Raw genomic sequence first — 22,238 nt, 5'->3', positions numbered from 1 at the left:
TAGGGGGGATTGGCAAATACATTCTGATCAAAAATTTACCATGCCTATGATAACTTTAAAACATCTGCAAGATTTGAAAGCAAATGGTTTGGTAGTTCCTGAGTAAATCAATAAAATAAATTCACGCATTCATTAATTTGTTTGAGTTACCCTGTATATGCAAATCCAAAAAATATCAATGGAATGATAAATCACAAGCACAGACTCATCATATTTTGTACATTTTAGATTGACGTCATCAATTTTTTGGAGGGGAAAAGTAAATATATTTTGATCAAAAATGTATCATGCTTATCATAACTGTAAACCATCTGAAAAATTTCAAAGCACACAGTTTTGCAGATTCTAAATTAAATTGTAATATCTTGTTTCATAATTTTGATTTTTTTTCAAAAAATCTGGACATTTTGGGCAAAAACTCAATTCGGAGCCATAAACTACATGTGTAGGACTATGTTATCCTTCACAATTTAGAACTCATTTACTATTTACAATTTTTGAAGTGACGTCATCATATTATTGGTGGGGATGATTAGATAACTTTTGGTTAGGGTTTTACCATCTATGATATTCCTAATACATATAAATAAAAAATTTGATAACAATTGACCCAGTACTTTCGGAGTTTATCTGTCTAATAAAAATACGAGACGACAGACAGACGGACGGACAGATAGACAGACGGAAACGGGATACCTATTTCTTCGTTCTGTAGGGTTGTTGAAGGTCGAAAAAACGTAAAAGTTGAGAGTCGGTCGACGGACTCGATTACAATACTTCCTTCACTTACGCTCGGAAAGTAAAAAGTCTACATGTCGAGATTAAACTCGACATGTCGAGTTTTTTCTCAACATGTCGAGTTTTTTCTCGACATGTTAAGTTTAATCTTGACATGTCGAGTTTTTTCTCAACATGTTGAGTTTAATCTCGACATGTCGAGTTTTTTCCAAAAAAAAATTTCACCTGACCATTCTACGCTTCCGTAGTCTGTCAATGTACAAAATTTGATTATTTTTTTTTCTAACCGCTTCTTCGGGAGACAAATCTTGCGATTTCGAAGGGCATTTAATTTCGACTAATGCACTCCTATCCTCTAGAACCCTGTCTGGACTATCAGCCAAGTAAGGAAATTGTTTTGAAATAAAGAAGCCACACCGTTCAGTTTTTATATTTTTATTTATTTCAAAACACTTGACAGCTTTTTCCTCATTTTGTTGTCCATAGTATGTATGACTATTACCTCTAAATGTACTGTACAACAGAGACTCCACAGTTTTAGCTATTGCTGTAGTTGGTCTAAGTTTGTAAATACGTCCAAAATTTGAAGCCGTAACCCTAATTTCTCTTTCTTTTGCCCAAGTGTTAGAGAGTGCCTGTTGCCTAGTGTCTTTTTCAATTTGGTCTAAATTCAAAGATAATTTTCTCAAAAAAACCTCTTTGGCTGTCACAAATGTTTTTACATCCATGACAGGATTTTCTAAAAAATATTTAAACCATAATCGCAGTCGGGACCAGCATACGTACATCTTTTTACGACATATTTTTTTACGAATACTTTGTCTAAGACAAGCTTGTTTTATAGACGAACAATATTTTTTTGTTATTAAACCAGGACCGTTTTAATCACAATATATTTACTTGTCGCCTCTAAAAAATTGATGACATCACCTCAAAGTTTTGTTGAATAAATCCTATCTAAAATGTACAAAATATGATGAGTCTCTTCTTGTAATTTATCATCCCATTCATGTTTTTTGGATTTGCATATACAGGATGATCCCAAAAATTAATTAATGCTTAAATTTATTTTATTGATTCAATCAGGAACTACAGAACCCAATGCTTTGAAATCTTGCAAATGTTTTAAGGTTATAAAGAGCATAATAAATTTTTAGTCAAAATATATTTGCTTATACCCTCCAAAAAATTGATGACGTCAGCTCAAAAGTTTGCCGTATAATCCTATTTAAAATGTACAAAATATGATGAGTCTCTTCTTGTAATTTATCATTCCATTAATATTTCTTGGATTCGGATGTACAGAGTGACTCAAAAAATTTAATGACTGCGCAAATTTATTTTATTAATTTAATCAGGAACTACAAAACCGAATGCTTTGAAATCTAATGTGAAAAAAAACATAATAGGCATGCAGTCGTCACGTTTCCGATAGCGAGGGAAGTACTGTCTAAACTCTTTAGACCAATTTTTTTGATTTTCCCATTTCTCCATTTCTCAATTTTTCAATGTTTCAGTTTGGGACTTTTTCACTGTTTCGATTCTTTAATTTTCCTTCCATTTTTAGGTTTTTCAATATTTCAGCTTTGGAATTTTGCAATATTTCGTTTCTTCAATTTTTCAAATTTTTGATATTGTGTTTTCTCGGCTTTTAAATTTTTCGATATTTTAATTTTTCAGTTTTTAAAGTTTTAGGTTTTTAGATTTCTCACTATCTCGACTTTTCGATTTTTCAGTTCCATGATTTTTCAATTTCTCGAATTTTTAAATTTTAGATTTTTTATTTTCTTTGGTGTTTTGAGTTTTCAGGCTTAGATTTTTTTTGTTGTTCAATTCTTGGATTTTTAAAATTTTTGTTTTTTAAATTTTCCTATTTATCAACTTAGTGCGATTTCAATGTTTTGATTTTTTGATTGTTCAATTTCTCGATTTTTTTAATTTTTAGTTTTTGATACGATTTTTTTTTCAAAAATTTTCAGTTTTTCAATTTATTAACTTTACGATACTTCAGTTTGCTCGATTTCGATTTCTCAATTTCTCGACATATGTATGTATTACTATTGGGCATTTTCAATTTATCGATTCTTCGATTTCTCGATTCTTCATATTTTCGGTTTCTCGAATTTCTTCATTTTTCGATTTCTCAATTTTCCGATATTTCAGTTTTACGATTTTTAAATTTTTTTATTTTTCAGTTTTCAATTTTTGACGTTTCTAAATTTTTCGATTTTTTAATTTTTCGATGAACTGATTTTTTGATTTTCCCATTTCTCTATTTCTTGATTTTTCAATTGTTTCTTCAATTGTGATTTTTCAATTTTTCGATTTCTGAATTTTTCAATGTTTCAGTTTTGGATTTTTTCAGTTCTCCGATTCTTCAATTTTCTTTCTATTTTTCAGTTTTTCAAGATTTTAATTTTGAATTTTTTCACTTTTTCGATTTTTCAATTTTCCTTCCATTTTTCAGTTTTTTACTATATCAGTTCTGGGATTTTGCAATGTTTCGGTTCTTCAATTTTTTTATTTTTTGATGTTTCGATTTCTCGGCTTTTCAATTTTTCGATAGTAATTTTAATTTTTTAATTTTTAAGTTCTAGATTTTCCGTTAATTTTTTTGTTTTCCTTGATGTTTTGATTTCTCGATTATTCGATTTTTCAAGTTCTCGGTTTCGATTTTTTGGTTTTCCAATTCTTCGATTTTTAAATTGTTTAATTTTTAGGTTGTTCAATTTCTCGATTTATAGATTTTTCAATTTTTCGGTTTACCTATTTTTTTCATTTAAAATATTTCAATTTTTCGATTATTAACTTTTCGATTTTTCAATTTTGGTGTAATTTGAAAACGGTATTAATAATACATTTAGGCGAATAAACTAATAGACAGGCTTGATAAGCCTTGTTTGCTCTACAGTGTCTAAATTGTTTTTGAATAATATAATAATTATCTCGAAAATTAAAATTAATATGTGAAAAGAATACGAGAAATGATGGAAGTATGGACATGGAGGGGAAACATATCTCTCGGTATAGTGCGTTGCTTTGATTAATTCCTCAATACAACACTCACACTATTGCAGCTTTCGTTTTGGTCAATGCTGGTTATGACCAGGGTTGGGCACTATTTGAACTACTTGTAATTGAAATACAGTATTTGAAATACAATTGTATTTTGTAATTTGTATTTCAAATACATGACACAAATGTATTTTGTATTTTGTATTTCAAATACATTTTAACTTGTATTTTTGTATTTTCAATTACTTGAAATACATTTTATCAAACTACGGCGCGCTCATTACAACAGTTTTCCGATCGTGTTAATTCGTGTATGTTCGTGTACTTCGAGAAGTAACAGGATATTCTATGGTTGTAACAGAGAACATTGAGAAGCGCCATAGTTTAAACAGAGATATGTAAAAGACTAGATACAGATATTTAATGTTCTCGTATACATACGTTTAGGCCCAAGATGTCACTGTACGTTTATATCTCCCTCTTTTTCTCTAGCACGTACAATGGTAACCCGATATCTGAAGGTCTCGCTCTGTACGGCGCAACCAATCAGTTGGCGCAACGTTTGTCGTTGATGCCGTTCTTGTGTTTGTGCCGGTCCCTGTCAGACCAATCAGACTGTGGGTGGTTATGATTATTTATAATTGCCGCCATCAGAACGGGCCAATAACAAGACAACCACCTTTTAGAGAGTGATCGATGTAGCCTTCACTTGGCAATCCATAGTACTGGTGCTGATATAGAAAAGGATATGCGACACAAAGTATTGCCACTCTTAGATCATAGATGTTGGCCCTAGATCGGGAAAGCTATAACCGCATCTGTCTTTTACATATCTCTGAGTTTAAATTAAATGACGGTTCAGGACTTCGCAATTTATGTTGGCAGCAGTGTTTGGTTCTAACTAGGAATAAAATTAACTAGAAGAAATGTCACAATATTTTTAACGACGCGTTTTACTTTCGACAAATTGACAGTAGATGGATATGGAATGTAACATACAGGGACAACTTATAAAGATAATGAAAGAATTCTGACAGTTAACTTTAAAATTTTTAGGAACGAGCTTCTATCAAAATTTTATTTTTACCACTGTCCTGAACAATAGTATATTATATTATTAGGTTCTAAAGTGTATCACGAAACTATTTCGTTTTTGCTTTTGAACAATTAAAATTAACCAAAAACTCGTTGGAAAATAAAGTAGCCTATTTCGATGTAGTCATGGAAAATTTTCAAACGTTAAAAGTAAAAGTAACAGTTTAGCTCCTAAGATAAAAAATGACTTGTTTGTTGCTAGGATGCCATCTTTTATTATCTCAGTAAAGAAAATGTTAACCTTAGAGATCCCTGACAGTCAAAAAACGTCATGCTTTTATGACGGTTGGAGAAAATATATTTTGTATTTTTAAAAGTATTTGAAATACTATTTTGTATTTTGTATTTCAACTACAAGACTTAAATGTATTTTGTAATTTGTATTTCAAATACATTAAATTGAAGTATTTTGTATTTTGTATTTCAATTACAGTGGAAAGTGTATTTTGCCCAACCCTGTCTACCTCAAGGAAAAATCATTAGTAGATGAGTTAGTTTCAAAACATCCGAATTTAACGATTAATAACCAAGAAGTTGGCATTCGGCGATTCATTACTCCAGCGCAAAGGATCATCATATCAAACGTTTGTCCCAGTATTCCTCATGATGTCATTCTTTCTTTGATTAAAGGTCTTGGTTACAAACCTGTTTCTCCTCTGTCCTACTTACGGGCAGGAATTCAAAATGAAGATTACAGCCACGTCCTAAGCTTCAGACGACAAATATTTGTAACGCCGGATGCAACAATAGAACTACCCTCTTCCTTGGTATTAAAATATGAAGAAACTAGCTACCGCATTTTCCTAACGTATGATGACCAAGCTTGTTTTAAATGTCGCCAGACCGGTCATATAGCCAGTCAGTGTACAATGCAACAGCAAGTTTCCCCTAATCCTGATCTGCTGACTGAACCAATTGATGCTGCGACCGCTTATGACGCTGCTACCACTGATGATACTGCTACAACCGGCACAACATCCGACAATATGGTTACAGAAACTGCCACTCATAAAAGATCCAACCCCTCCGACGATTCACCTGTAAATGAACCTTCACTTCAAGAGGTGGTACATGACTCTTTTAATCGAGCCTTAAAGAAAGTTAGGCCCAACGATTCGACTGAAAGTCTTATTGGCACTCTGGAATTACTGGAACCGGTGCAAGTTTTATGTAGCGAAGCTGACCCTCCCTTCCCTCTTCCTTTTCCGGAACTGATAAAGTTTATGGAGGACGTACTAGGCGAATCAGACATTTTACCCATTGCATGGAAATATACAGATGACATAACCGGTCTCCAGAATCAACTAGGTATATGTATAAAATTTATCCCTTACTATCCCGCAACAGCATCCGTAATAGGTGTTTAAAAACACAACGTAAACTTAACAAAGCCTATACTTTGTATTTATCCTTGTCTTCCCTGGATCGAAATGATCCAGAAACTTATTAATTATTATATTCACCCCAATTACTCATCTAACTTCTTCTTTATTCTTATGTCCACTAATGTACACCAATATTGCTTCCTTGTGCTCTAAGTTTTTGGAGTTTACAGCTATTGTGGCAGTAAATAAACCTTCTTTTGTGATGGTTACTGAAACGTGGCTTACTTCAGATATACCGGATTCACTAGTCTCATTGTCAGGATACAGTCTTTTTAGGAGAGACCGTCAATCTATAAGAGGAGGAGGAGTTTGCATATATGTATCCAATTTTGTAATTGTGTGTTCTGGATCGTTAAACCGATCTTCGCAGTTGCTGGTAGATTTGATTAGCGACTCCCATTTGTATCAAATGGTATCGGAGCCAACCAGATATAGAAAAAACCAATGCCCTTCTGTGCTAGATCTAGTTCTTTCTTCTAACCCTGACCTCATTGCTAATCTAGAATATTCTAGCCCAATCGGTAAATCTGACCATGTGACAATTCTGGTGAATCTTCAGATCAATATGCAGGCTACAAATAAAATAACCGTTACCACAAAGTCAATTATTAATTATCAGATGTTAGAGAAAGATCTGCTTGAAGTTGACTGGGCATCAACCCTCAAGTACAATACTATATCCGAAAACTGGGAAGCGTTTAAATCCCAGCTTCAAGAACTAACCCTCCTTAATTCCATTCGTAGAGTATTTATGAAGTCCACCAAAAAACCTTGGATTAATGATCAATTGGTTAAAATGATTCGGATCAAAAGAAATTTGTGGCGCTCCTTCAAACGTACTGGTAACGTGGTAGATTATGCTGCTCACCGAACTTTTTCAAATCAGTTAGCTTCGAAAATTAAAAGCGCTAAATCCTCATATGAAGCTCAACTTGCTCGAAATAAAAACCCTAAGTGTTTTTACAAATACATTCGTGATATTGTTGGAGGATCAGTTCGGAAACCACAGTTGAGAGACTCCACTGGTGCATTAATTTCAGATAATGACAAAATTGCAAATATCGTTGCAGATACTTTTGCTGAGGCATACACTGCCGAACCTTCTTCAAATCCTCCTGTAGTTTTTACACCTCGATGTACTCACTAACTAATGTTGAGTTCCTTGAACAAGAAGTATACACTAGGCTCCGAAAGTTGAAGAAAACTAAATCTCCCGGACCTGACGACTTGAGTGCTGCCATTTTGAATGAATGTGCGCTTTCTTTATGTAAGCCCTTGAGTCTCTTCATGCAGCAATCATTTGTCACCGGTGAATTGCCTAACGATTGGAGAACAGCAACTGTCAAACCGATTTTCAAAAAAGGGGACCAACTTGATGCTGGAAATTTTCGCCCTATTAGCCTAACATCTCTGATTAGTAAATTGATGGAATCCATTATATGTCACACTATGATGAAGTTCCTTCTTGAACACAAGATTATTCCGGCCGAGCAACACGGATTTTTGCCCAAACGATCGGTAATTACCAATCTTCTCAGTTGCCTCAATGACTGGTCCAGAGAACTTGACAACGATAATCCTGTCGATGTAATTTATTTTGACTACATCAAAGCATTTGATAAAGTCCCGACGCGTCGCTTGTTGCACAAACTTGAACATTTTGGAATTAGAGGTGGATTACTTAAGTGGATAGAAGGCTTTTTATCGTTTCGAACATTTAGAGTTAAAATTGATGGATGCCTTAGTAATTCACAAAAGGTCCTAAGTGGGGTTCCACAAGGAACAATTTTAGGCCCCATACTATTCATAGTGTATATCGCCGATCTTACCGTAGAACTTTCCAGTCCTTTCGCTCTGTTCGCTGACGACTTGAAATTGTATAATACCTCGAAGAATAATAATGTTTTAAAGGCGGATTTAATAACACTTTATGCATGGACGCAAAAATGGCTTATGCCCTTCAATATGAAAAAATGTTGTGTACTTCATCTAGGCAGCAACAATCCCAAAATGCAATATAATCTTGGTGGCCACGTTTTGCAGTGTGTATCGTCGCAGATTGACTTGGGCATCACCATTACAGAAGATTTGTCCTGGTCTTCTCACATCTTATCTGTTGTCAAAAAAGCTAACTCCATTGGGTATTTGATAACAAAGGCTTTCCCCTGTGCCCCCATCGAAATTATCGCAAAACTGCACAAGACATATGTACGCCCAATACTAGAATACGCCAATTCAGTTTGGCATCCAATTCTTGTTAGGGACAAACAGCTGCTGGAGTCTGTTCAACGTCGCATCACCCGTATTCCTTTTGGTTTTCATCGTCCTAGCTATGAAGATCGTCTTAAGATAATGAAATTACCGACAACTGAACACCGTAAAGTTAGAGGAGATGTTATCACGAACTTCAAAATATTATCGCAACTCGATTCACCTATTCGCCATCTTTTTTCAACATCTGCTGATCCAAGAACACGAGGGCATCGACTAAAGCTACGTAAATATGCTTTCAAAACAAGAATGAGACAATTCTTCCTCCCGGAGCGGTTTTTTTTGGGTATTTGGAACTCCCTATCTCCGAATATAATCGAAAGTTCTTCTTTAATCAGTTTCAAGATAGCACTAGATACCTGGTTCGTCGGTCATCATAACTGATAATACATGTAAATAAAACAACTGTCCCTTGGGCATAACAGGCTCCAGCCTCTGCCCTATTTCATTTTTAAATAAATAAATAAATAAATAAATAAACTCACCTCTTTCGAAAAATCTTGATTTACTTTTCCATCCGTTTCTTTACGAATCCGCTTGGTTTGATGTGTATTTTCTTTGGTACTTTCTTTAATTTGCTGATTATTCCGAATTGCGAAAACTTGATTGTTTGGAGTATCTTCTGTTTGTATTGGATCTGCGGGCTAACAAAATATTTAATTAATGACATTTATTTATTTATGTAATTATTTATTTATTTACTTACTTATTTATTTAGTATAAGATTCAACAAAGTATTCACGGACAACATTTTATGAGAGATGTTTATTCTTCCAAATTTGTAATGTAAAAAATATGTAAATGTAAGAAAGAAATATTGTGTGTAAAAAAAAATTGGAAAAAAGTTAGGTATTTATTTTTTTAAAGTTGTAATACACTAATAATAATACTACATAAACATTTGTTCTTTGCTGGCCCAAAGTTACAATACCTTTTTTGAGGAACATACGTTCTCTTCAGATTGCGAAGTATTCATCTTTTCTAATTGTTTTCTTAGTCTTCTATGTTCTTTTTTCTGTTTTAAATTTTCTTCTAATTTTCTAATTTCTTCTTCTTCGGAACTCAAGTCCATGATGACGTTGAATGTGTTTTCTGAAAAAAAAAATCAAAATTATGACTACCAATTAAAAAAATACACCCCTCGCTGTCAGAACACTCATACTAGTGTATGTGTCAGTTTTCGACAATAAAACCGAAGGCTGGAGATTATTGTATATGTTAGCGAACTATTTTTCGAGAGGGGTACAGGACAAAAGTTCGCTACTATAACAGTTAAAACAATAGTGTTATGTTTAAAAAAAATCTTTTTTGGCTATCTACTATCAAATTCAAATTTAAAATTTAAAATATTCCAGCAATTACTGCCAAACATTTAATGTAATTTTGAAAAGTTAGGCTGATGACATGATTGTAGCCACTATGGTCAACCTCCGACAGCACATATACTCAAAAACTGTTGCAAAATTCAGCGTTTGTCTTTGAGTAGTGGCATTTCTGTCATATATCTAACTGTAGTACAGAGAATATTCACAAAAAAATGGTCTAAAGTTATTTAGACAGAACTTCAAATACAGCTTCTTCCAAAAATTATAAAATGTAGTTTTGTGAATTAGACTATTATTTAATGATATCCTCTATAAAGTTAAAATAAAGACATATGTGTTGATTGTTAAAGTACAGGTAAATAAACATCGAATACGTACGTTTCAAGCGAGTTTTTTCCTAACAAAAATTTGTGATAACGTCATCAACATGTTAGCAAGGGCACATATAATTTGAAAATGTGCAATGTAATACTAATAATAATAACCCTGCAGACTAAAAGTTTGTAAAACATTGAATGAGCCGCTCTTGATTTGATCTGTAAAGTATACTGCCTGATTCATTATTTCCAACTCACCCTGTATAAGTATTGTTTTGTAGTTGCAATGTTAAAATGCAAAATGTTGTTATTGTCTAATTTTGTCTTTTTTTTTTTTAAATCTGGATGTCTAGGGTAAAAATTCAACATTTATGTCATGTTATCATGTGGACATATACGGTTTATTACAAGGAAAATAAATGTTAGAAGAAAATTTTTCAGTTTATCTAAAAATCTAGGTACATGGCGAATTTATTTGAAATGTTGACGAAATACTGATTTAGTCATTATAGGACAATGTTTAAAAATAAATTAAGAGTTGAATCAATCATTTTTGTTGGTTAAACGGAAAATTGTAAAAAAATAGGAAACTCAATATCTACGAATTTCATTAAATAATAATAATTTCAAACCCTTGCAGAAGCTCAATTAAATATTTGATTGGGATTAGATTTTTAACACGACCGAAGTACCATATGACCGATCGTACGCCAATCCGACGTCGCCAAACGCCTCAATAAATGCATGATTAACTTTAATCTCAGTTAAAATATTCCATAAACTGCTTAATAAGTTATTAACTGATTCTTAAATAAAAATCCGTCAGTCATTTCTGATATATATCTACTTAATTCACAAACTTTATTTAAAAAATACCAAAAGTAAAGTAAATTTATTGTTTTCTTAAAATGGACTATCGTCATTTGTTTTAATAATAATATTTATTGATTTCAACAGCAACAATCGAGAAATAAACAGTCAGCTAAAAATTTTACCTCAAATAACTTTTCTATTTGTTAGCCAAAAGTGATAATATTAAATTTTCAAATGGAGAATCATAGCTCGCGTGTATATGTAAATTCAATGGTTTAAAAAAGTAACGAAAAAAATATATTACACAAAAAATGTCACAAATAGCTTTATTAGCATCACTAATTAATATTAATATTCTGCAAATTACTGCTATTTTCCTTAAAAAAAAATAATTTTCTGACCAACGTCGTTCCTAGTGCAACTTTACGTAAAATTGGTCAAATGTTGGATTAACACTAGTTGTGTAAGTTACTATTTCCATACCCTTCGCACATGTCTCTTGCGAAGGTCCATTTCGTCGCCCGAGAACTTGTTTGACCTACCAGACCACAGCGCGTTCAGGCAAGTGTCGACTCTATAAGCGTTCAAAAGCGATTTGGTTGATTTGGACTATAATTTCTGCAGGAAACAGTTGTTTGGTCGGATTCTATAACGAATAAGTGGATATTTTTGATGTATATTTAGATGATTTTATTTACAAATATAATATTAAATGTTACATATTTCACTCGAGTTTTAATTGTATTTTATACTAGCAAAACATTTTAAAATGAGAAATCGAAATTCCAAAATTTTAAAAATGGAAAAATTGAAAAATCGAAACATCGAAACATTGGAAAATCGAAAAACCGAAAATCCGAAAAGTAAAAAATCGAAAAACCGAGAAATCGAATAATCAAAAGATCGAGAAATCGAGAAGTCGGAAAGTCAAAAAATTGATATACCTACCGAAATAGGCAAAAATCAAAAAAACGAAAATCGGAAAATCAAAAATCTAAATGTCAAAAAATAAAAAAAACGAAAAAACGAAAAAATAGAAAAACTGAAAAACCGAATCAGTCCAAAATAAAAAAATCGAAAAGGTATAAATTGAAAAACTGATAAATCGAGAATGTGAACAATCAAAATATCGAAACATCCAAATCTCGATAAATCGGGAAATCAAAACCTTGGAAAATCGAAAAACTTAAAAAAAAAATCGAAAAATTGAGGTATTGAAGAAGTGGAAAATCGAAACACTCGAAACTCAAGAAATGGAGAAATCAAAACATCGATTAATTGAAAAATCGAAACATGAGAGTTTATAGACGCCAAAAATTGAAAAATCGAGATATTTAAAAATCATAGAATTGAAAAGGAGCAAAATTGAAAAAACGGAAAACTGAGAAATCGAAAAACTGAAAATTGAGAAATTGTAAAATCCAAAAATTGAACAATAAATAAACTGAAAAACGCCAAAACTAATATTTGTAAAGCAAGAAACTGAAAAGCCGAAAAATCGAAAAATATCAATGTCGAGGATAAAAATTCAACGTGGATTTTTAAAAACAAGTTCGAGAGTATGTTACTTTTTAACGTTTAAAGTAGTTGTCAAGTTATTTTATTTTATTATAAGATGCATGACCATAACTGAATAATTGTTTTTCCGTAGAGATTATGGTCGAAACCGGTTAGGATGTGCATCAGATCACGGACAATGACTTATAGATGAAATCATTTCTGAACGCTTAGAGTCGACATTAGCCTGAGTGCGCTGTGGTTTGTTGATCAAACAAGTTCTCAGGCAACAAATTGTAATATTTCCGGTACCATAAACAAAGATAATACAACTCGAGTTTTGGGTAAAAGTGTCGGGGGAATTTCGTCAGCGAAATGCCAACATAACCCAAATCTGTTTTTCTGCGTGAAACATCATAAAACAAATTTTACTGCACGTTCTTCAACATGAAAAATACTGACATACACAAAACAAATCTTACTAAAGACACCAGGCAAAGTTTAATTTGTTCGTTTTACAGCGAAGGCCATAAGAAAAATTTTTACTATTAGGAAGTGCATTTGTTGCGGCAAATATATCATTGAAGAAACTTAAGAACAAAACATTTCTTTTTTTTGTAGATGGTTAACAGTGTTGGAACAGTAATTGGGGTTCACGATATTTGGGTAGCAAAGGCAGCTGGTACACCACATTTACTGGAATCGAAAATATTAAAAAAAAAAAACAATAATGCAACAGTGACATATTTTATCAATGAGTCGTTAGATAATCTTTTTAATTAAGTATTAAAAAAATCGTTTTTCTAAGATCGATTTAAATTAGCTTCGACTTGCATTAGCGTTCAAATTGCATGTTAAGTAGTAACGTCAATAAGTTGCATTAATTTTGTTCCACAACTAGAGCAAATTTTTGGTAAGGTAAGTAATCTGGTGTAAGTCAAATTTAAATTTGGTATGTGATTCAATTTCCGAAATGATAATGTTAATTCAAATATAATAATATAAATATTATTGCGAACTTTTTGACAATATAAAAAAAAGTTCGTTTATGGCTATTCATAATTTTACTGTGTAATAGTAAATTAAATGAAACTTTTTAGGTTATTATGAAATCTTAAAAACAAGCATAACTAGATTAGAGACCATTGGGCTGACCGTCAGTCTGTGGATATAGTATAAACGATTCGAAGATTCCTCGGGGAGAGCAGTTAAAAAGCTGCAAGATACTTTACAAAAAACTACAAAAAGCTTCAATTTGTGAGCACGTTATTACAAAGCGAAAATGTAGAAAAAAATTTAAAAATAAAATCCACTGAAATTTCTAATTTTAGATATTCTCATTTAACATCGTGCGATGTTGAGAGATCCTTCTCTAGACAAAAAAATATTTTAACAGACAAGAGGAAAAATTTTTCTGAGATAATAAAATAAATACAGGGTTAGTATAAAGTCCCGGAACGGTCGAATAACTTCGTTAGTTTTTGTCTGAAATTTGCTTTGGATATATAGTTCAACATGGCGACTTGATTACAATATTTGTTTAACATCAAAAATACCCAATATATTTTATTGGGTATTTTTATTCTACCAAATTTTTGTTTCAATTTTTTTGAATCAGTAGAAATAAACATGTTGATAATTTCTGAAATTAGTTTTTTATTCTGCATCAGGAACTGTCAAAAAAATCTGGGTGTTTCATTAAAACAAAAAGAAAGGTGGCCTTGTGTGTGAAACCGAAAGCGATAAAAAAAGGAAAAATATTAAAATCAAATCGTCATGTTTAATTATACATCCACACCAAATTTCCAAAATGTAGATGTGAAAGAGGACCAGACGTTGCTTAAAATTTATTTTTCCTTGGAGATGTACCGAAGGTAGAAATGCAAGTTTTAGGTCTAAACTTTTATACATATTGATAGAAGCAATGCAAGTTATAACAAATTCGTTAATGATTATTATGTACAATAAAAAATACGCGTCATTTTTAACTTACCCGTCAGGACGTTCACTTATTTTTGAACTTTGTAAACACAAAAAGAGCATTACTTTGTTATGGTAAACTTTTATACAATGATGGATGAAATTTTTTAACGGTGTTCCTTATATATGCCTAAACTGAGAGTGGGTCTGTTTGAGTTTTTTGTTTAAACGTCATAATAAATAAATAAACACGTCACCCACTGATATGCCAAATGCAAAAAGTTTGTACATAATTTACATTTTAATTAATTTGCTACAAGTAAATATTATAAAAGCTAGATTTAGGATAACGATAAACATGAAGTGTTTACTAGCGCCTTGGTTTTTTTGCAATCAAATTTTATCTTATTTAACTTCTAATTCGTATTTACCTACTATTTGCGTCATAGTAGCGAAAATATGATCTATTTTCCAAGAATTGGTTTCTCAATTCATTCATATTCAGTACAGTACAGAAAGACAAAACAAAATTGGCAGTCAAACAGCAAATACTTATTACATGCTAAAACTTTTTGTGGAAAATTTATTGGTGTTTTTGGCTGTTGACACAGCGCTATGTAACAAATTTCACAAGTTCAAAGACATCATCCTCCAACATGATTGACAACTCGATATACTTACCTTCCCATAAAATGTCAATTTTTAAAACTTCATTTTCTCACTTAAAGAGTTACGTTTTCAATAAGTACCCTGAGTTATCAGCGATGGGCTGTAGCAGAACCTTTTGTTCTCACATTTTCTCTTTAGTAGAACAATAAACGCATTTATTATTATTATATAACAATTGTTTTCGCATTCGTTGTAAAATACTATTGTAATTTCTCGTTTCAGGTTTGATAAAAGGGAAAATATTGATTCGTTGATCAGTGGATAAAATCGGCATGGGTAAAATTCAACAATTTATTTCTTAATAATGCGAATTTACACGACTATAATTCCTGCACACTTCACTAGACGCTCTTGACTCAAATCGACGAATAATCCTCTTTCCCGCCGGTGGTCTCTATTTAAACCTAAATCTTCCTCTCGATGATTCGAAAACGCCGCTTCGGGGGGTTTTCTGGGCTACCCATCGCGAGTTCCGCTTCCAGGCTTTTCGTCAGCGAACGCCGCGCCGCCCGGTCGATGAGTCATCACCGCCGCACATACCAGGATAAACACATACATACTAGAAGAGCCAAAGGCGTCGTTGCGGGGCGGCGTATGGGTTTATTTCGTAAAAATATATTATGTCGGAGAGCCCATGACATAAAAATTATGGAAACAACTACACTGAAAATTTAAATCAAATTTATGAAGTGAATTTCAAAATATTTTTACTTACCTTAGTTTTCGTGTTTTTTTTTGCATTTTTCAAGTTGGATAGTTAGACATACGTCAGGTTTTGCTGCAGCTCTCTTCGTATTGTTGTGAAGGCCTCACGAAAAAACTAGTTTTGATTTGAATTTAAGTTTTGTTTTTAGTTTAGTTTATTCATTTCAATTTAAATAAGAATCCATAAAAGAAAGTGAATTGGCCTACGTTGTCTGTAGCTATTTTTTCTAAGAAGTGACACATGTGTGAATCTCAAAAACAAGTTAAATTATAAGAATAAATAAATAAACATAATACAAATCTTCACAATGTCTGAAGACAGATGTAGAATATAGATACACATATTATTGAATTACAAAGATGTCCATCATAATACAGTCTTTCTCTTTTGTTTTTCGTCTTGCGTCAGTTGTGTTCCACTATTTATCAAATTATTTCATTTTGTGTCAAAATAGTTTCATTTTTTGACAAAACAATTTCATCGTACAGCGGCCAATATGGACAGCAGTTTAATGTCCTACCAAACACTGTCATAAAAATTTTCTCGAGTGAGAAAAACACTAACCAAGCGAAGGAAAGAAGTGCTAGGCACCATCCATGAAACTTAACTGAAGAACAAAAGAACAAATAAGCAAGTGGATTGATGAAGACTGTGTTTTAATCCTCAACTAGAAATACGCTTCTCTACCATAGACAGAGCTATCAAAGAGTGAGCTTAGAAGTGCGGCAGAACATGTGATTTCAACATGATGGTTGTCCAGAAGACTATTCGATGGTAGCACGTGGAATACTGAATCATGATTTCAATGGTCACTGGATCGGTAGAGCTGGTCCGATTCTTTTTGTGGTGCTAACAAATCAAACATGCTTGTGCCGAAATTCAAGCAGACACATTTCTCAGTGCACATTCAATATCCACTGAATTCAAAGGCCATCATTTTGAGCACTTACTTTAATTGAAAGATGGCGAGACGAGGGCACTAAATTAAGCACCATAATAAGTCAGAGGCGAGAGGGACCCACTTTAACCGAGCACCCTGAAGCGAACAGAATACTAATTTGTTCCCATCGTTGTTCCTGGGTTGCGCTAAAAGTCGTTCATTCGCCAGTCATTGACATTTCTACAGGTAAGTAACAATTTCCAAGTTGTTCGAAATTTGCAGCATAAACGACGATTTTCGAGTACTTACAAAAAACGTGGTATTTTTTTATTGCCAACGTATTGCAGAATCATATGCATTTTTTCTCAGGAGAAACCGAAAAATTTTGAATTTCTTCGATTCAGCACCATTTGTCACAAATTGAAAAAAATGTTTCAGACAAATCATGCGTACTTAGACTTCGAATCTGCAGTAATAGATAGCAGTTCATATTTAAGGTTTCAAGGTTAACCCCTGCCCTACCCACAAGGAGAGGGGAAGGAGAGCTAATTTTAGCACCAATGTATTTCCCTCGTGGCATGAATAAATATTGAGTATACAATTAGATTAGATGTGATATCGATGAAGAGACAGCTGATTCATCTTCAGTTGAACAATTTACGAACAACCAGCAAGAAGAAGAGGAAGAAGAAGAAGAAATTGAGGAAGATAAGATTGTTGAAGTCGAATTTGAAAAGTGTGAATCAAATTAAAATGTTAACAGAAATTAGAACTATGGTTTAAATCAATTAACTATATAAATAACAATAATCATCATGCCGTACTTAAATACCGTAATTTCCGATATAACTCCGTCATAACAGATCGTGGAGTAGGCCCACGGGGAAAACCACGTTAAAAAAAAAACGCCAAGTACACTACTTCACAGATGTGGAAATGCGTGCATATCATGTGGAATGTAACTCCTTCAACTTTTAGAACGGTAATTGACCCTTTTCCTGTAAGATCATAAAACTTCCATAGTGACTTTCCGTGCGCACGCATCTTCAAAACCACGTTGGAAATAGTATCCGGCACTCCGGCAGCAGAGCAAAGCCCTGTGACAACAAACCGCTTTGACAGGCTACACATGCGTAATCTGTCGCTCATTGGTTAATTTTAACTTGGCGCTCCAAAAATCTGACTTTGCCTGCGGGATGTTGTCTCACTCTGTATCATTGGAATTTATATAATGTCTACTCACTTTGCTTACAGGAAAAGGGTCCTATGGACTTAGGAATGGTGATTCTTACAAAAAAAAAAAGTATGTGGGCCATTTTTGTAGATAATATTATTATATATAATTTTTGTTAAAACTTACCGTTTTCGAGAAAAATCCAAAAAGCCAAAAATTTTGATGTTTGACTTTGAATAACTTTTTTAGCACACATGGGATCTATGATCTATGGGGACTTTTGGCACTTTATTTCTACTGGTGTACCCAAGGTCTCTACCAGAATTCGGCTCTGTCAAAGTTTTTGTTATTCGATCACTACATTTATGTCTATTTTGAGCCGTGACGTTCAGAAAGTGGCGACATCTGCCAATTCTAATCAGTTACTGTCAATCCTTGGCGGTAAACGTAAATGTTCTTGTCAGCGTAATTTTCTCAGTTTATTTTCTTGCTCCATTTTTCACATTTCGTGTTTGATTTACCAATTTTTTCGTGTTCAGTTTCTCACTTTTCGTGTTTAGTTTCTTAGTTTTCGTGTTTATTGGGTTATAAACAATTTGTGTTATTTATTTGTTATCTGTAACAATGGGTAGACGCTGTGCCTTGTGCAAAAATAAAGACTTATCTCTGTGTGAAATACCTCCAGATCACAACACTAGAAAGGAGTGGTTCGAGTTCTTCAAAAAACACTACAGTAAGTATTTTTTAGTCAAATTTACGGTAGACACTTTTCCGATCCACTTGCAGATGCATTCAAAATAACGATTTCACTGTAATTTGCAAGAAGCATTCCAAAGAAAAATGTTTCAAGAAAGTTGCTACATGAGTTTTCAAATTTTCAGTTCTTCCATTTTTCTAATTACAATTTTTCGTTTTGGTTTTTGTTTTATTTATTTTTAAAATTTTTCGCTTTTCACTGTTCGGATTCCATCATTTTTCTTTTTTTTTTTCAATGTGAATTTTTCCAGTTTTTGGAATTTTCAAGTTTTCAGTCTTCAGTTTTTGGTTTTTCAATTTTAAACTTTTTTAATAAAAATTCCAAAAAAATGTATTTTATTCTAATGTTTGATAACAAACAGCAATCTATTTCAACATATGTACACATTAATTCATTATTTACATACTTGTTTACAACATAGGAACTGATTGATTACATTTTTTAGATACACAGGTTTATCGAAGTCCTTGGTTGGAGTAATCATCGTTACATTACTAGTAATAAACTTATAAACTACAATATATGTACATATCTCAACTACAAAGTAAAAATATCCCTCACATGTCATGATACTTTTTTTAATAAACCAGCAAAACTATGATTAAGTAAGAAAATACGACAAGGTTGCAGTCCCTCTTCGGTATTTTTGCTCCAATTCAGATTTTTACATATTCTATCAACAACTATTCCTAAAAGAAAAGCTGCTTCAATTACGTACTTTGGTTTTGTTAAGTGTTTTTTCACCTGTGTACCAATTGTCAAGAAGAAAGATAGTTTCGTAGTTGCCATGCTTGAGCATCTTCAGTATTTGGTCACAGTAAATTTCCCGCTTCCTCTCTGAATCAAACTTTGTCAGTTTGTCAAAAGAGTATGTTTTTGGGAAATCGTTGTGAAATGCTTAAAACACTATGAACAAATTTAAACCCCAACTACGACTTGGTACAAAATGTTCATTTTTGTAATGCAAACCTAGTGGATCTATATAGTGATAAAAATATTCAACAATGGAAAACAACCTTGACGTCGTTTTTTGCTAATTCTGAGTAAAAGTACTTAGTTAAAAGGTATCATGGCACTTTACATTTCAAAATTTTTAATTATTTTGTCCTCGAAGCGCCGAACAGATGCAAATACAAAAACGCGTCTTGAATGCGTGAACAACGAATCTAGCGCTGACATTTGTTAGACATGAATGCTGCATCCGTTGAGCGATCTTGGCAAAAAAGACACACAGAGACGAAATAAATTACACATTAAAGCAACCATTTACAACACTACTTACAAATAATAAAGTTATTATCAAACTCATATTAGAACTAGAATTAATTGTGCGATGGAAAACTATCTCAATCAAAGTGAATGTGTTATTAATTTGTTAAATTATGTTACATGTGAACGGTTTGGCCATGTAAATAATATGAATCTGATTAAGATGATTTTCTATAGCACCATACTGTTTTCTATGCAGTGATTTCGGAATGTATGGACAATTTGTAGCTACTGCGATGACAAGATGAAGTTCCTGCTGATGGTGCAGGAATTGCGACTAAATTCTCTGGTTTGGAATTCATTTAGCGTAAGTTTTGCTGCAATTTTAAATATTTTGTGATACTGTGAATTTTAAAGTTGTAAAAGTTACCTTAAAACCCTCTTCTGTTGATATTGTCCAGGTCAGTTAGCGGTATTAAGCCCATTTGTTAAAACTTGAGGTTAGAAACCTGATTCCGCCTAAGATATATTTTGTGTTGATACAAAATTACAACACCAGTTGCTGTTTTTCAATTCGTTGTTTTGGCAGGCAGGAAAAGTCTATAATGCAAAATGTGATAAATAAATCTAAGTACTTTGGTAGGGAAATTTACCTCTTTTTGAAGCGGAAGTATTTTTCAAAACATTGTTCCAATATTAGTTCTTGATGAATAACAGAAATTTTGGTTCCAATTTTTTTTAAAACTATGGAAACACCTGTACTGGAATGTTAAACCAAATTTATAAAGTTAATTTTAAAATATTTTTACTTACCTTAGTTTATGTGTTTTGTTTGTATTTTTTTAAAGTTTGATAGTAGGACGTACGCCAGCTTTTGCTGCAGTTCTCTTCGTATTGTTGTGAAGGCCTCACCAAAAAAATTTGTACTGAAATTCATAGTTACATAACGCCAAATATATTTAGATAATGACTCACCTAAAGTAAAAGTTGAAGCTTAGCTGATTTTGCCCGAAAATATACTTGACAAATTTTCGTAAAATATTGACTGATCGAGTTTGCATTTATGTGGTCGTCAACTGATTAAAATTTGGAATAGTATCAAAATTATTTATGGAAAGTTCAAATTTTGTTTGAATAGAATAAAATAAATTTCATGGAAGTTAAAAAATCCGAAAATGGTACTTCAGAAAAAACTATAAACAAAATAATTATAAAATAAGTCGTCATGTCAAATTAGTTTATTCAAGTGAAATATGTGACCATCAAAGAAAGTGACTTATTTAGTTTGTGGCTATGTTTTCCATAGATGTGAAAATTTAATGAATCTCAAAAATAAGTTTAAATATAAGAATAGATAACTAAAAAAAAAATAAATAAATAAGTTAATAAGCAATACAAGTCTTTACAATATATGAAAACAGATGAAGGATATGTAGATATACAAAGATGTACATCATAAAATAGTGTTTTTCTTTTGATTTTGGTCTTTCATCAATTGTGTTCCACTAATTGTGAAATTTATTTCCTACTCTTATTAAATTAAATGTTTCTCAAATTGTTTGACCTTCTGTCAAAACAGTTTCTTATCTTTAACAAACCAATTTCGTCGCACATCAACCAATGTGGACAGCTCTTTAATATCCAACCAAACACTGTTAGAAAAATTTACTCGACTAATCAAATGGAGAAAGAAAATGCTATGCAGCGCACGTAAAAGTTAACTAAACAACAGAAAGAACAAATATGCAATTGGGTTGATGAAGACTTTGTTTAACTCTTACGGAAGATCACCAAGTAACTGTAGCGCAAACAAAGTTAAAGGTCAGCTGACAGGTCGTAATTAGTCGATTACGATTTTTTAAAACCTTATTGAATCACTTATAAAAAGATAATATTAGGGGCGCACGGACATATTTTAATGAACAATGTAAGATTTCACAGAACTGAAGAAATTCAACGATTGATACAAACCCATGGAGTTTTTCCTGTATTTCTACCTCGATATAGGACTTTTCTTAACCCAGTAGCTCAAAACTTGGTCGAAGAGTGGTAATGACGTGTGCAGCCCCCTTTGAAATCTACAGATCAAACCTAATTGGGAAACTGTTTAATCAGTGGAAAGTGATTATTAAAAGAAGTCATCCTAGAAACGGAGACGAATTAAATATCCAATATCCAAGTACACAATGCTTTTGACGCAATAATTTGTTGGGATTGGCTAAACAGAAATCAAATTTTGAACTTAAATAATTTGTTAATGATTATAGATTGACATATTTGTTAAAATAAATTACTTATGCTTGGGCCCTTGTAGCTAAAATACAAAATATTTATTAGAACTGAGGGAAAGTACCTATCTGCGATAAATTGAAAGAATTTTGACAAAGGGAATTATTTTTCGCACATGATATCAAAATGGCAAATACGGGAAAACGGTGTCAAACAGTGAAACATTTTCGACAAATAA

At 32.4% G+C, this 22,238-nt stretch overlaps 1 protein-coding gene and 1 long non-coding RNA gene across 3 annotated transcripts in view; both read right to left on the bottom strand.

The window, feature by feature from the left end:
* Positions 1 to 14,675, bottom strand: part of LOC135138746 (uncharacterized) — a 133,637-nt gene extending 118,962 nt beyond the window's left edge. For both annotated transcript variants that reach the window (XR_010282049.1, XM_064068745.1), the window contains exons 1-3: positions 14,450 to 14,675; positions 9,436 to 9,596; positions 8,990 to 9,148 (exon numbers count right to left, since the gene is read on the bottom strand). The gene's annotated coding sequence lies outside the window, so the exon portion shown is untranslated. The remainder of the gene's footprint in view (positions 1 to 8,989; positions 9,149 to 9,435; positions 9,597 to 14,449) is intronic.
* Positions 14,676 to 15,322: 647 nt separating this feature from the next.
* LOC135138757 (uncharacterized) lies at positions 15,323 to 17,829 on the bottom strand. Its single transcript, XR_010282052.1, has 2 exons — positions 15,761 to 17,829; positions 15,323 to 15,708 (listed from the first exon to the last, which is right to left on the bottom strand). It is a non-coding gene; the product is annotated as an uncharacterized LOC135138757 (long non-coding RNA).
* Between the last annotated feature and the right edge of the window lie 4,409 nt (positions 17,830 to 22,238).

The sequence above is a fragment of the Zophobas morio genome, unplaced genomic scaffold (assembly GCF_036711695.1).
Source record: "Zophobas morio isolate AGI-343-1 ecotype UQ-CSIRO unplaced genomic scaffold, CSIRO_AGI_Zmor_V1 ptg000030l, whole genome shotgun sequence".
Taxonomy (NCBI): domain Eukaryota; kingdom Metazoa; phylum Arthropoda; class Insecta; order Coleoptera; family Tenebrionidae; genus Zophobas; species Zophobas morio.
The sequence above is the reverse complement of the archived record's forward strand: the minus strand, read 5'-3'. Positions and strand labels throughout refer to the sequence as shown.